Below are 13342 nucleotides of genomic sequence, written 5' to 3'. Positions count from 1 at the left end.
AAGGGAGGATGGGGAGCCGTGCACACAAGGGAGAAGGATGGGGAGCCGTGCACACAGGGGAGAAGGATGGGGAGCCGTGCACACAGGGGAGAAGGATGGGGAGCCGTGCACACAAGGGAGAAGGATGGGGAGCCGTGCACACAAGGGAGAAGGATGGGGAGCCGTGCACACAGGGGAGAAGGATGGGGAGCCGTGCACACAGGGGAGAAGGATGGGGAGCCGTGCACACAGGGGAGAAGGATGGGGAGCCGTGCACACAAGGGAGAAGGATGGGGAGCCGTGCACACAAGGGAGAAGGATGGGGAGCCGTGCACACAGGGGAGAAGGATGGGGAGCCGTGCACACAAGGGAGAAGGATGGGGTGCCGTGCACACAAGGGAGAAGGATGGGGTGCCATGCACACAAGGGAGAAGGATGGGGAGCCATGCACACAGGGGAGAATGATGGGGAGCCATGCACACAAGGGAGAAAGATGGGGAGCCATGCACACAGGGGAGAAGGATGGGGTGCCATGCACACAGAGGAGAATGATGGGGAGCCATGCACACAGGGGAGAAGGATGGGGAGCCATGCACGCAGGGGAGAAGGATGGGGGAGCCATGCACGCAGGGGAGAAGGATGGGGAGCCATGCACGCAGGGGAGAAGGATGGGGGAGCCATGCACGCAGGGGAGGAGAATGGGGGAGCCATGAACGCAGGGTGGGAGGATGGGGGAGCCATGCACGCAGGGGAGAAGGATGGGGGAGCCATGCACGCAGGGGAGAAGGATGGGGGAGCCATGAACGCAGGGGAGAAGGATGGGGGAGCCATGAACGCAGAGTGGGAGGATGGGGGAGCCATGCACGCAGGGGAGAAGGATGGAGGAGCCATGCACGCAGGGGAGAAGGATGGGGGAGCCATGAACGCAGGGGAGAAGGATGGGAGAGCCATGAACGCAGAGTGGGAGGATGGGGGAGCCATGCACGCAGGGGAGAAGGATGGGGGAGCCATGAACGCAGGGTGGGAGGATGGGGGAGGCATGAACGCAGTGTGGGAGGATGGAGTATAAATATGGAGTATAAATACTGGGCCCTATAAGGGGGACACAGTGTGAGAGGACAGTGTGAAGAGGGGACCGGTATAGAAAGGAGAGGTCAGTGTGAAGAATATGTACCATAAGAGGGACAGTGTGGGGGTCATATTTTGTGCAGACAATATAGTGAGGGGCAATTTTTTATTTGGGAGCATTATAATGACACTTGTATCTTTAAGGGCGTCATGTGGAGACTTTCTGCAAAAGAGCGGCGAAGATGGAAGTCTGCAGAGACGGCTGTGGATGAGAAAACTCATCATGGGATCTGGACAAGATGAAGAAAAGGAGAACGGCTCCAGAGGCGACGTCATCTATCAGGTACCTGGATGTAAATGTTATTTGTGATGCTAACTCTCATGTTTTTATATATGTTAGGAGATTTAAAGGGACACGGTCACCTGAATTTGGAGGGAACAATCTTCAGCCATGGAGGCGGGCTTTTTGGGTGTTTGATTCACCCTTTCCTTACCCGCTGGCTGCATGCTGGCTGCAATATTGGATTGAAGCTCATTCTCTGTCCTCCGTAATACATACCTGCACAAGGCAATCTTGCCTTGTGCAGGCGTGTAGTATGGAGGACAGAGAATGAGCTTCAATCCAATATTGCAGCCAGCATGCAGCCAGCGGGTAAGGAAAGGGTGAATCAAACACCCGAAAACCCCGCCCCTATGGCTGAAAATTGTTCCCTCCAAATTCAGGTGACAGAGTCCCTTTAAAGGGGATGTCCAGGCTTGTGATGAGTCTGCAGTCATTCTTTGTGACTGCAGACTTCTGAATTCTCACAGTGCACACTGCACGCTGTCAGGATTCTCTCATGCTGGGGACATTAATGCGATCACGTGCTGACTAGACATGCGTGACCTCCGTCAATGAAAATGAACTGAGCGAGGCCGGGCACATCTAGTCGGAATGTGGTCAGAAATATACAAATCACATACTTGTGCTGACATGACCGTCCACCGGCAAGGGAGAATCCTAAAAGTGCAGTGCATGCGTTGTGAGAATTCAGAAGCTGTGATGTCAGGATTCAGCTCTGCAAGTTCCAGTAGTCGTCACATGGACACGTCACTCATATGCGATTTTCAGACTTAGAGTATTTGTCCACGTTCAGGATTGCATCGGGATTTGGTCAAGATTTTTCATCAGTATTTGTAGCCAAAACCAGGAGTGGGTGATAAATGCAGAAGTGGAGCATATGTTTCTATTATACTTTTCCTCTAACTGTTCCACTCCTGGTTTTGGCTTACAAATACTGATGAAAAATCCTGACCAAATCCTGATGCAATCCTGAACGTGGACACATACTCTTATGGTCCTGCGACAACGAGCTTCTCTTCTGCTTCTCTTAGTTTTTCACTGAACATTGAGAGCATTAGGGAGAGGAGCTCGTGGGCACATGACTGAGTGTGCAAATCACATATGTCCTTGGCGGAGGGGGGGCACCAAAATGAATTCTTTCCCCGGGTGCCAGAAACCCTAGATACACCTCTGCTGGTATGCTACTGCGAGCGGCGATTACTGGGTCCGGTGGAGGGAGGTCTGTGCACAGGCAGTGAGGCAGGGACTAAGGGTGTGCACAGAGAGGATGGAGACCCGGAGACTGCCCGTCCCAGTCTACGTCGTAGCCTAGAGCCCTCATTATCATAGGAGTATGTCAGTTAATAAATAGTTTTTCTGAAGCTTTATAGTGTAGTTATAGGTCAGGGAGGGTTGGATAGGGATGAGCTAGCAAGCTGCAGGGACAGGTAGTGATGGCTACTTGCGAACATGTGCGGCAATTGCGGTTTTGCACTTACGATGATACATAAAACACTGCTAGCAGTGTTTTTTCTCATTGCTGCAAGTACCGCATTTGCCGGATGGCGGCAAAACCGCAAGTGCCGCACATGTCCCATAGGGAATGAATGAGGCCGAACGCAGTGTTGCCGTAAGTGATCCATTACGCGGCAGATGCGGAAAAACTGTCGGATCTGCTGCAAAAGGTGACTTTCACATCAGCTATTTTTGCCAAAGTCACTGCCGATAGTGTCATACTCACCAAAGGGGGAGGCAGCACTAAAAGTGCCTAGGGCAGCAGGAACTCTAAATACGGCCCTGTATATAATACGGCCCTGTATATATGAAGATTAACTATATACAGTATACATACATCATCCATCTGGAATATCAGAGAAGCAAGACCGAGTACCCCTGGGAGATTACCTACACTGCATGGGCGTCCCCAATTATGCAGGTATCAGCACACTGTACATGAACAGGTAGCCCAAGTTTTGGCATCTGCCTTAGTCATGTTTCTGTTTCTCTGGTCTTATATAGTCATTTACACTATGTAGTAACTTTAGTTTCACCCAGACCTTCAAGTGGCCAGCTTTCAAGGTTGTTTGAAACAGAGATATCATGGAGTCATCCGACGAGGGGCTATAAACCCCTAGAAAATAAAAGCCACAAGGATTTAGATCAAACCACCACAGGCAGAGTTTCAGTAAACCTTAACATTTTACAATGACAAACAGCAAACATATAGAGACTTAGAACTGTTTGTGAAGTGAATAAATATTTCTCAAGATTGTGTCACTATGAGCATTGTCTGTCATATCTGTAAATGTTTTACAAGAAATGCACCTATGTGATTGTCTGAATGCATTCAGTGTACAGTATTTTAATCTGGATTCCAAATTGCCATTTGTATATTCGCCATTTGTATATTTTAGGCAGCCAAAGTTATCGCTCTCAAGGAGAGAAACTAATATATTCGACAAAGAAATATTTGTAATAAACTTACTGAGCCAAACTAACAGCATTGCTTTATCAAATTTATATGTGTCCAATGTGAGCAACCAGGCAACACAAAAAGGAGCTTTTCAAGTGAGCTCTTTTAGGCTACGTTCAGACTAGCGTTGTGCGCCGCTGCGTCGGCGACGCAACGCACAACGCACCGAAAAACGCGGCAAAACGCACGTAAAAACGCTGCGTTTTGCGACGCGTGCGTCGATTTTTGCCGAAAATCGGACGCAAGAAAAATGCAACTTGTAGCGTTTTCTTGGTCCGACGCTTGCGGCAAAAAAGACGCACGCGTCGCAAAACGCAACAAGCAAAAACGCATGCGTCCCCCATGTTATACATAGGGGCGCATGACGCGTGCGTCGCCGCTGTGTCGCCCGACGCGGCGCCGACGCAGACTAGCACAACGCTAGTCTGAACGTAGACTAAGGTTCACAAATGTTATGAATTCTTTGCCAACAAGGATGTGGTTTCACCAATGAGGGGTACCTTTTTTTAAAACATACTATTGCTATCACAACCCCCCTTGTTCACAATTCTGTGGCCTATAAAAGTACAGAACACGTTCACCCAGGTCATGTCGTCGGAGATAAGGAAGAGACATTGCAGGAAACAGTTAAGAAGTAGGCCCCATGTAGGGGTGTGTGTCTCTGAGACTTGTAATGGAAGGCTTGACCTGACAAACAATTCCTCAATGTGGGGTCCTTTTTTCACTAAATAAAATAGTTCCATAGCAGCCCCCTTGCCCAAAATTCACCATACAGAGAAAGTTCACCCCGGTGATCTAGTGGCAGTTAAAGGACACATTGCAGGAGACAGATTTAAGAAGTAGGCCCAATGAAATGTAATGCCCACTTCCCCAATGTGGGATCCTTTTATACTAAATAAAATAGTGCCATCACAGCCCCCTTGACCAAAATTCACCGTACAGAGCAAGTTCACCCTGGTGATCTAGTGGCAGGCAAAGGACACATTGCAGGAGACATAGTTAAGAAGTAGGCTCAAAGTAATGTAATGCCCAATTCCCCAATGTGGGGTCCTTTTTTACTAAATAAAATAGTGCCATGACAGCCCCCTTCCCCAAAATGCACTGGCCTATAACAGTACAGAGCACGTTCACCCTGGTCATCTAGTGGTTCTGGATGATGAGGATAGGGAGGAGGATCACAACAAACAGACCAAATCTGGATGCGTATACCCATGTGTGGTTGTGAAGAGGTGCATGAGAATGCACCTCCCCAAAAGACAGAATGTATTTGAGATTATGTCTCGCTTTTTTCACTTGGTGGTGTACAGAAGTCTTTCCCAATCAAGCCCTTGCACATTTTTATAAGAGTCAGCCTGTCAGCATTTTCAGTTGACAGGCAGATGCGCTTATCTGTTATAATTCCAACAGCGGCACTAAAAACCCACTCTGACAGAATGCTAGCAGCAGGGTAGGCCAGGACCTCCAAGGCATAGAAAGTTCATGCCACGTGTCCAGCTTGGATACCCAATAATTAATTAAAAGGCAAAGAGGAATCACGGTGGAAGTTTGTACGATCTGCAAGGTACTCCCTCACCATCTTCCCAAACATTGCACTTATTGTGACACTACCCCTTGCCTCTGTGCCATCACGATGGGAGGGTCTGAGAAAACTATCCCAGAACTTTGCCTTTGTTCCCCTGCCTAAGCTGGATTGTATTTCTGTCTCTCTCGCTTGGACTCCTTGGTTGTACAACAAACTCTGATGTCTGCTGTCGGCGTTCTCACATGGGAATCTTCTAAGTAATTCTGTTACAAGTGCCCTCTGGTACTGCAACATTTTAGTACAATTCTCTGCCTCTGGTAGAAGAGATTGAAAGTTCTTCTTGTAGCATGGGTCTAGAATTGTCACCAACCAGTAATGAGTGTCACCCAAATTTTTTATAATGCAAGGGTCACGTGAAATGCAGCGCAACATAAAGTCAGCCATGCATGCCAGACTGCTAACAGGCAAGACTTCCATGTCCTCCCCAACAGGACGACTGACCATGCTGTTCTCCTCCTCCTCATCCTCCCCCTTGTCCTCAGGCCATCCCCGCTGAACAGACGGTATGACAGCTGTGTTTGTAGTACCGTTTATAGCGCATGAAAGTAGCTCCTTCTCTTCCTCCTCATTGACTACCAATCCATATTGAGAAGACATGAGGCTGGGCTGAGTGTAATCCCCTCATATGGTTCCTTGTTCCATGTCCTCTTTAATTGTGAGCAGAGAGGTTTTCAGAATGCTGAGAAGCGGGATGGTGACGCTATTTATGGTGTCATTGCCGCTCACCATCTTGGTGCAGTCTTCAAAGTTTTGTAAGATGGTACATATGTCTGACATCCATGTCCACTCCTGAGGTCTTATGTGTGGAGTCTGAACTGAATATCAACGGTCTTGTTGATGTTGGTAGTCAACAACTGCCCTCTTCTGATCACAAATGCTTTCCAATATATGCAGTGCAGTGTTCTAGCACGTGGGGACATCACACACGAGCCGGTGAGCTGGAAGCTGCAAACGCTGCTGAAGCATGGCAAGGGCGGCTGAAGCTGTAGCTGACTTTCTAAAATGGGCAGACAGATGGCGTACTCTTACTAGCAGATCCAGCAGCTCCGGGTAGCTTTTCAGAAAAAGTTGAACCATGACGTTAAGCACATGCACCAAGCAAGGTACTTGTGTGAGCTCACCTTGCCTCAGAGACGCCACCAGGTTATGGCCATTGTCACACACAACCATGCCTGGCTGTAGGTTCAGCGGTGTCATCCAAACATCTGACTGCTCTTTCAGCACTGTCCACAACTCTTCTGCATTGTGCGGTTTGTCACCTATGCAGATTTGCTTCAGCACAGCCTGTTGCCACTTGGCTGAGGCAGTGCTGCAGTGCTTCCAGCTTCTGACTGATGTGTTGATTTCAGAGATGGAGGATGAAGAGGAGGAGGAAGAAGTGCAGAGGCTGTAGACTGTGGGGCAGTCCTGATTGATGTAGGGACAGCAATCCTTGGCGTGGGGAGGATGTGTTCCATCCCAAGGTCTGACTGGGTCCCGGCTTCCACTATGTTAACCCAGTGTGCCATCAGAGAGATGCACAGTCCCTGCCCACAAGCACTTGTCCACGTGTCCGTGGTTAGGTGGATTTTCCCTGTACCAGCATTGCTGAGGTCATGGGTAATGTTGTTGGACACATGCTGGTGAAATGCCGGTATGGCACACCGGGAGAAATAGTGGCGGCAGGGGACTGAGCATATTGGGACGGCTGCCACCATCAGGTTGCGGAAAGCTTCTGTCTCAGCGAGCCTAAAAGGCAACATTTCTAGCACAAGCAGAAGAGAAATATTAGAATTTAGGACTGTGGCCTGTGGGGCGTTGGCTGGATATTTCCGCTTGTGTTCCAAAGTGGATTACAAACAACTAAAGGCTGTGCTGGGACAAGGACATGGACGGGCTTGATGATGGTGCTGCTTGACTGTGTGCCACAACAAGTGCAGGGCTAGAGGCATCTTTACATGCACGATGTACTGGGGATTGGCTTCTATGCAAAACAGGGGAAGAAGCAGTGGTGTGACCAGCAGGCAGTGGTCCTGGAGCCTGGGGTTCGGCCCACAAAGTCGGGTGCTTTGCTGCCATGTGCCTGATCAAGCTGGTGGTGGTCAGGCTGGTTGTTTTGCTACACCTGCTGATGCGAGCATGGCAAGTGCTGCAAATGGCCTGTTTGGGGTTATCGGCAGAGTCTTCAAAAAATATCCAGACTCAGGAAGATCTAACAGTTGTAATGGCAACTTCCCTCATGTTGCTGTTACGGGGAATGGATGCACGCCTTCTGTCTTTGGCCACCACACTGCTTCTTTCTGCCTGTTAGGGTGATATGCCTCCTTCCCCATGTGTGCTGCTGCCCTCGCTCTGCATGTCCTCCTGCCAGGATGGGTCAGTCACATAGTCATCCACCACCTCGTCTTCCACATCCACATTCTGCTCCTCCTCCTGACTTTCTGGCAATTTTGTCTCAACATCGTCAACATCTTCTGACACTTTCCCACCATCGCCTTCACGTGACCGGGGCTGGTCAAAGCTTTGGACTTCTCTACATGCAATCTCATCTGTCCCCACTTCAAGTTGACTGGCCGAGAGTTCTGAATCTCGAAATGGAAAACTGAACAGCTCTTCAGAGTGTCCAAGTGTGGGATCAGTTGTCTCAGGGCACTCGGCATGGTGGGAGGAAGGAGGATCAGGGTGAAGAATATCCGGGTCACACTCATAGCTACTCAGACTTGACTGTGTGGAAGATATGGTGGTGGTGGCTAAGTGACTGGAAGCATTATCTGCTATCCAACCATCAACCATTTCACACTGCTCTGGCTTCAATAATGGTGTGCTGCGGTCCACTTGAAACTGGGACAGGAAGGTGGAGCAAGAAGATGTGGGTCTTTGTTGTTGCCCACTTTCACCTTGGGCACGGCCTCGTCCTCTGCATGCACCATCATCATCACGCCCACTTCCCTGTCCCTTGCCCCTTGCCTTGCCCATTTTAAATGGACTACTGCACTATTTCAAATGCTTAACACAAATATATCTATTAGTAGCGAGATAATATCGGATCAGCATGTCTGTAAATCTGCGATTTTTCAAACCCAAACACCAGGCAGGTCTCAGCCTGACATAACAGACTGTATTCAATTTTGGGGGGCTTTTTTGTGAAGCTAATTTATGCAAAATAGTGCATATAAGTAGAGTAACAGACAGCAAAAAAGTGGTCCACCGGCCTACAATGCCCAAACTTGGAGCACGCAGATATATGAGGGCTGTCATGGAAATACCACACTGGAAAATATGTGGCCTTTTTATATTTTTGGAAGCTAAATAGTGCTGTATATACAGGTCCTTCTCAAAAAATTAGCATATAGTGTTAAATTTCATTATTTACCATAATGTAATGATTACAATTAAACTTTCATATATTATAGATTCATTATCCACCAACTGAAATTTGTCAGGTCTTTTATTGTTTTAATACTGATGATTTTGGCATACAACTCCTGATAACCCAAAAAACCTGTCTCAATAAATTAGCATATCAAGAAAAGGTTCTCTAAACGTCCTATTACCCTAATCTTCTGAATCAACTAATTAACTCTAAACACATGCAAAAGATACCTGAGGCTTTTATAAACTCCCTGCCTGGTTCATTACTCAAAACCCCCATCATGGGTAAGACTAGCGACCTGACAGATGTCAAGAAGGCCATCATTGACACCCTCAAGCAAGAGGATAAGACCCAGAAAGAAATTTCTCAACAAATAGGCTGTTCCCAGAGTGCTGTATCAAGGCACCTCAATGGTAAGTCTGTTGGAAGGAAACAATGTGGCAGAAAACGCTGTACAACGAGAAGAGGAGACCGGACCCTGAGGAAGATTGTGGAGAAGGACCGATTCCAGACCTTGGGGAACCTGAGGAAGCAGTGGACTGAGTCTGGTGTGGAAACATCCAGAGCCACCGTGCACAGGCGTGTGCAGGAAATGGGCTACAGGTGCCGCATTCCCCAGGTAAAGCCACTTTTGAACCATAAACAGCGGCAGAGGCGCCTGACCTGGGCTACAGAGAAGCAGCACTGGACTGTTGCTAAGTGGTCCCAAGTACTTTTTTCTGATGAAAGCAAATTTTGCATGTCATTCGGAAATCAAGGTGCCAGAGTCTGGAGGAAGACTGGGGAGAAGGAAATGCCAAAATGCCTGAAGTCCAGTGTCAAGTACCCACAGTCAGTGATGGTGTGGGGTGCCATGTCAGCTGCTGGTGTTGGTCCACTGTGTTTCATCAAGGGCAGGGTCAATGCAGCTAGCTATCAGGAGATTTTGGAGCACTTCATGCTTCCATCGGCTGAAATGCTTTATGGAGATGAAGATTTCATTTTTCAGCACGACCTGGCACCTGCTCACAGTGCCAAAACCACTGGTAAATGGTTTACTGACCATGGTATTACTGTGCTCAATTGGCCTGCCAACTCTCCTGACCTGAACCCCATAGAGAATCTGTGGGATATTGTGAAGAGAAAGTTGAGAGACGCAAGACCCAACACTCTGGATGAGCTTAAGGCCGCTATTGAAGCATCCTGGGCCTCCATAACATCTCAGCAGTGTCACAGGCTGATTGCCTCCATGCCACGCCGCATTGAAGCAGTCATTTCTGCCAAAGGATTCCCGACCAAGTATTGAGTGCATAACTGAACATTATTATTTGATGGTTTTTTTGTTTGTTATTAAAAAACACTTTTATTTGATTGGATGGGTGAAATATGCTAATTTATTGAGACAGGTTTTTTGGGTTATCAGGAGTTGTATGCCAAAATCATCAGTATTAAAACAATAAAAGACCTGACAAATTTCAGTTGGTGGATAATGAATCTATAATATATGAAAGTTTAATTGTAATCATTACATTATGGTAAATAATGAAATTTAACACTATATGCTAATTTTTTGAGAAGGACCTGTAATTAGAGTAACAGACAGTAAAAAAAATTGGTCCTCCGGCCCGCAATGCCCAAACTTGGAGGACGCAGATATATGAGGGCTGTGTTAGGTGTCGAGTTCCCGCCTCTGCACAGGGGGAATCTCGAACCATCTCTGCTGCCGTCTCCCATTCTTCTCCAGCCACAGTGGAGTCTGCTCAGTGGAGACGTCGGTCCCTGCGTCTAGCTCAGGCTAATACTGGACGACTGGTTACTACTGCCCTTCCAGGCTCTGTTCTTGTAGCTAGCAATGTTCAGCAGCGAGCAGGTCTTTCTGGGACTAAGTCCAGATTCTCCCTTTCTGAGCATGCCCAAGGTATGACCTCCCATTGGAGGTCGGGGGTCACATGCTTAGATACCGCAGCTAATCCCATTGGTCCTCTTGGAAGGTCCTAAAGGTGTTCTTCTGTGGCAGACTCCCATTGGTCCTTCTCGGAAGGTCTTGTACTTGATGCAGCTATAAAAGGTTTGCATGTCCGCACAGCCATGCGCTAGTATACAATTGTTATCGTGTGTGTGTTGATGAGTGCAAGTCGTTCCTTAAAAAACCCATCCCTTGTGTAAGACTGTTCGCGTAAGGTGTATGGCTGCAATCTAGCGCCCGGCTGAACTCACAGCTTTAACACACGAAACAGCGTCTATCTGCTGTGACCGCCAGTGCAGCGTCGTGCGCTATTAGAGCGCTTACTTTACCCAAGTCTGGGTGGTTAGTGGCGTCCGCTAGTGTGGCACAGCATGCACTTCTGTGCATATTAGTTTCCTCTGATACCCCAATTGTGGTGTCAATCGCAAGAGATCTACAGTAACTCTAATCCTGTGTCTTGGGATAGAGTTCTGTGGTTCCTTTCTTGTGCTCTCTGTGCGGTACCGCGACCCTGTGACTTAACAGGGATCGCTTTCTTCATACAGGGTGAAGTTAACCCATGTGTGTATCCTCATTGTACCGCCATATAGTCCGTCATTACTTAGCAGCAGGTTCCATCTCTGCACGGTGGACCCCAGGCTGCGAACGCACCTTATTATATCTATTTAATTATTTGGTGCGTTCCGCTAGCCCTAACAGGCTGTCACGGAAATAGCACACTGGCAAATATGTGGCCTTTTTATATTTTTTTATGCTAAATAGTGCTTTATATAATTACAGTAACAGACAGTAAAAAAGTGGTCCTCCGGCCTACAATGCCCAAACTTGGAGCACGCAGATATATGAGGGCTGTCACGGAAATACCACACTGGAAAATATGTGGCCTTTTTCATATTTTTTATGCTAAATAGTGCTGTATATAATTACAGTAACAGACAGCAAAAAAAGTGGCAAAACGGCCTACAATGCCCAAACTTGGAGCACACAGATATTTGAGGGCTGTCACGGAAATACCACACTGGCAAATATGTGGCCTTTTTATATTTTTTATGCTAAATAATGCTTTATATATAATTTGAATAACAGACGGCAAAAAAAGTCGTCCTCTGGCCTGCAATGCCCAAACTTGGAGCGCGCAGATATATGAGGGCTGTCACGGAAACACCACACTGGCAAATACGTGGCCTGTTTTTTTTTTTTTAATACCAAATAGTGCTGTACATAATTAAAGTAACAGACAGCAAAAACAGTGGCAAAATGGCCTAAAATGCCAAAACTTGGAGCACACATATATATGAGGCCTTTTTAAGTGAATTAAAAAAGTGGCACAAGGCTAGCACACACAACAATGCTACGTATGCCTGACACACTGTATATTTTTGGGGTGTGTGTGAATTTTTTGAAAAAAAAACTGAACTAGGTATATAGTAAAGAAGCTGCAGCAGCAGACAGTTATGGAGCTTTGGGGGGCATGCAGTGGGAGCAATGGACACACATACAGTGCCTGCAGGCCTTGCACTGATGTGGATATGCTGTGCCCTGCCTACCTAGCACTGCAATATCGGAACCCACGAATTAGCCATTAAAAAGGACTGTTGGTTTCTCAGGAGTTCTGGATTTAACAGTTGCAGACCTACACTAAAGGTACCTTCACACATAACGATATTGTTAACGATATCGTTGCATTTTGTGACGTAGCAACGATATCGTTAATGAAATCGTTATGTGTGACAGCGACCAACGATCAGGCCCCTGCTGGGAGATCGTTGGTCGCTGAAGAAAGTCCAGAACTTTATTTCGTCGCTGGATCTCCCGCGGACATCGTTGGATCGGCGTGTGTGACACCGATCCAGCGATGTCTTCACTGGTAACCAGGGTAAATATCGGGTAACTAAGCGCAGGGCCGCACTTAGTAACCCGATGTTTACCCTGGTTACCATCCTAAAAGTAAAAAAACAAACACTACATACTTACCTACCGCTGTCTGTCCCCGGCGCTGTGCTCTGCACTCCTCCTGCACTGGCTGTGAGCGTCGGTCAGCCGGAAAGCAGAGCGGTGACGTCACCGCTCTGCTTTCCGGGCGCTGTGCTCACACAGACAGTACAGGAGGAGTGCAGAGAAGCAGAGCGCTGGGGACAGACAGCGGTAGGTAAGTATGTACTGTTTGTTTTTTTTACTTTTAGGTTGGTAACCAGGGTAAACATCGGGTTACTAAGCGCGGCCCTGCGCTTAGTTACCCGATGTTTACCCTGGTTACCGGCATCGTTGGTCGCTGGAGAGCTGTCTGTGTGACAGCTCTCCAGCGACCAAACAGCGACGCTGCAGCGATCCGGATCGTTGTCGGTATCGCTGCAGCGTCGCTTAATGTGAAGGGGCCTTAACTATAAAAACCATGATTCTGACCCTATCTCGGCAGCAGCTCTCCCTAGTCTCGCTGAATACGGAGCACAATGCGGCGAGCAGGGCGGCGCCAGGTCTCTTATACTCGGGATGATGCTGTGCGGCCAAGCCAATCACTGCATGACCACAACAAAGATGGCTGCGCACGTTTCATGGCCTGGCAGACAATCCCTGCAGGGTGATTGGGTCTCTAAAGTCCGCCAAAAATACTGGGTGGAGAC

The 13342-nt window shown here is 47.9% G+C and overlaps 1 protein-coding gene across 1 annotated transcript in view; it reads right to left on the bottom strand.

Annotated features, from left to right (window-relative positions):
- Nucleotides 1-13342, bottom strand: part of LOC138669775 (acidic mammalian chitinase-like) — an 89377-nt gene that overhangs the window by 20792 nt on the left and 55243 nt on the right. The gene's annotated exons all lie outside the window — the stretch shown is intronic.

This window comes from Ranitomeya imitator, chromosome 3, assembly GCF_032444005.1.
Source record: "Ranitomeya imitator isolate aRanImi1 chromosome 3, aRanImi1.pri, whole genome shotgun sequence".
NCBI classification, from domain to species: Eukaryota; Metazoa; Chordata; class Amphibia; order Anura; family Dendrobatidae; genus Ranitomeya; species Ranitomeya imitator.
Note: the sequence above shows the minus strand (reverse complement) of the source record. Positions and strands in the feature narration are given on the sequence as shown.